This window comes from Octodon degus, unplaced genomic scaffold, assembly GCF_000260255.1.
Source record: "Octodon degus isolate 3935 unplaced genomic scaffold, OctDeg1.0 scaffold00064, whole genome shotgun sequence".
Taxonomy (NCBI): Eukaryota; Metazoa; Chordata; class Mammalia; order Rodentia; family Octodontidae; genus Octodon; species Octodon degus.
Genome location: NW_004524640.1, coordinates 5,732,575 through 5,735,811, shown reverse-complemented (window position 1 = coordinate 5,735,811; position 3,237 = coordinate 5,732,575).

The following is a 3,237-nucleotide window of genomic DNA, read 5'->3' as shown; positions in this document are numbered from 1 at the left end:
GCATGACAGACTAAAAGAAATGCTGAAGCTGCCACGGACACACAAAGCCCTTTGTAGTGTAAATCACCACTAAAACTGTAACCAAGTAGTACCCGTGTTACAGACTTGAGTTAGGTGGAGGGAGAAAAAAAAAAAAAGTAAACTTTTCACACTGGCAAAAGTTGAAATAACTCATAAAATAACTTTCCACCTTTTGTGATTAACCTGTATTTATTTACATGTGTGCACAAGACCTGCTAGTTCCAGGTCATAGTTCAAAATGAATGTGAACTGAACCACTCAACATCTCGACTTTCCACGTCTATGACAATTGGAGCATATTTCGTCTGAATGACATTTCATCACGCATAGCCGTTTAATTTGCTGCTGCTGCTGCTGCTGCTGCTGCTGCTGCCTCTGTCATCATCCTTGTTGTTATTGTTGGGGACGAGCTCTGTCTTACTAAGATACTAGTGAAGAGAATGCAGGATGCCTGATGCACCACAGCTGGCCTTTGTTATGCAAGAGAGGTCATCAGCAGCCAGCAAGAAATGGTTTTCTTTTGGAAAAGATGTTTTTGTGACTTTACTATAACTCTTTCTTTAAAAAAAAAAAAAAAAGTGATAGACTTAGTGGATAGGATGATGTGTTTTTTTCCCAAGCAGCTGAGATTAGTCAAAAGCAAAACCAATTTTTTTCGCATGCACCCCCTCATGAAATTTCAGTCTCATTTCCTGCTCAACTACTACCTCTGTTATTTCTCCAGGTGCAATTTCTGCAAATATAGGTCGGGAAATATGAGGCGTGTGTTTAGTCTGATTCTCTGCATTTGGACTCTATTTCCTTGAAGTGTGAGTTAACTCAGCATTCTAAAGCGAGGAGCAATTGGTGAATCAATATGGAATAACTAGCTGGAAATTCTTAGGCCTGCTTACACTTCCGTCAAATGCAGCCAAGTTAGTTTCAACTTCTGGCCAGGGATATAACTCAGCACAAGTCTCTGTCTGGCAAGCACAAGGTACTGAGTTTAATTCCCCATTTAAAAAAAAAAAAAAAAACTGTGTATAAAATACTGCAGATCGGAAATACCAAAGGATCCAAAAAGTTTTAATTAGGGGGCCATGGAGATGGCTCAGTAGAATAAGCGCTTGCCTGGCAAGCACAAGGGCCTGAGTTCAATCCCTGGTTAAAATAATAATAATAATAATAATAATAATAATAATAATAATGTTGTAGAGTGGCTGGAGAGATAGCTCAGTGGATTCAACCACCTGCTTAGGCAAGTGCAAGGACTGCAGTTGGATCCCCAATATGACACGCTGCACCAGCCCCACCCTCAGGGCAACTGAGCCAGCAAGTTTGGGCCCAGTGGTGCATGCCTATAATCCCAGCACTGGGGAGGAGGATCACCACCAGTCTGAATTGCATGGTGAGACCTTGTAACAACCAAATACATAAAAAATAAAATAAGATTTTAAAAATATAATGTGATAGAAGCTGGGTATGGTAGCAGCATGCTTTTAATTACATAAGTCTGGGAAGCTAAGGCAGGAGGATTGTAAGTTCGAAATCAACCAAGGCAACTTAGCACGACCCTCTGTTAAAATAATAAATAGAAAAAAAGACTGAGGATCTAACTCAGTGTGAAGACCCTTGGTTCAATTCCCAACACCAACACCAATTTAAAAAACAAAAAACTGGTTTAAAAAACTAATAAAATCTAATTAGTATTGCACAGATTAAAAAAAAAAGTCATAGTCTGGTATAAAGCATCTCAGAAGATACCTGTTGAGAAGAAGAAAATTTCTCAAGTACTTTTTGGGTTAGAATAAAAAAGATTGACATGACACCAGTGTGATAATTTGGATTGGACATTTTCTCGTTGCTAGACCACACATATCTCACTATTCATTCCTCAGACATTCTGGAGTAGACTCATGTATTTTCAGAAGCTGCCCATCTCTTTGTATGCTCCCTTGTACCATTAAATATTATCTTTAAATCACTTGTTGGCTAAATCGCGAAGGCTGGCCTATCTTTTCATAGTTGCTATAGAAACTAAGTAGTCATGATGTTTCAAGGAGACTAGGAGGGAATCTAAGAATGCACAATAAAAGTTGACTTAGTTCCTGGCTTATAATTTCTTCCAGCTGCCTCCATTTGTATGATTGTCACGTTCACATTGGGAGGATAAACGTACAACCTAAAGGGCTCTGGCGATGGTCGATAAGCAATCTCACCCCTAACAGACTGCCCTCCCAGCCTCTTTCCCCTCCAAGATTTGTAAAAGAAAAATATAAAACAAGTGGTATGTAAGGGCCAGGTGTTTCCAATTATTTTCTTCCTCTGAGCCAAAGTTTCCTAGATCCAAAACATGTTTCAGTTCAAGTGGTTTCCCTTGTATCAGGAAAATTTCATCTGCATATCTTTGACTCATTGGTGCTTCATCCATAAAATATCTCCTTTAAGCCCTTTACATATTTATGTCTTCCATAATGTTCAAAAATATGGTATGTTTAAGTATTGCTGAGTTTGGTGAATAATACTCTTAGAAAGTGTATGACTTTTTGTCCTTACAAGAAAGAGAGAGTAATTGCTCAGGGTTGAGATTCATAGTGGATTCCTTGTTGGTTACATTGCAACAGAACATTCCAGAGAACATATCAGCCGTCTTCCTGTCAAAGACTATCAATATTTCTAGAATGGCTTAAGTATCCGAAGACAGACTCAGATCCACTGCTAGATATTCTCAGCTACCTAAATGTCCATACACAGTTAAGACTATTCAGGGATTCTATGGAATGTGTATTTGGAGGATTTCTTTTAAGATGGTTTTAACTTTCTGAAGTCTTAGATTGCAAGTTGAAGCCAGAGTGAGTGACTGAGCCACGAGAATGAAGTGAGAAGGAATGAAGGGGCCCAGACATTTTTCATCAGGGTAGTGATTCCCTGCATGGGTTCAATTCATGAAAATTACCAAGTTATGTATTGGTGACTTGTTCCCTCTTTGTATGTCTGAGTCACACTTTGATTAAAGAAAGAACTGAAGTTGCTTGATTTAGAGAAGAAAACAAGGCTTAAGTTGCAAAGGCTTCACCTTATAGTGCTAGATATTTGGCATTTTACCTTTGTCCTCCACAAGTTACCTGTAGTATTCCATTCATAAATATGTTCAGAAACTGTGAGGATTTTCCCATTAACCTTTGAGTAATTGGGCAAGATAGCTCAGTGGACTAAGAACCTACTTAGGCAACTGCA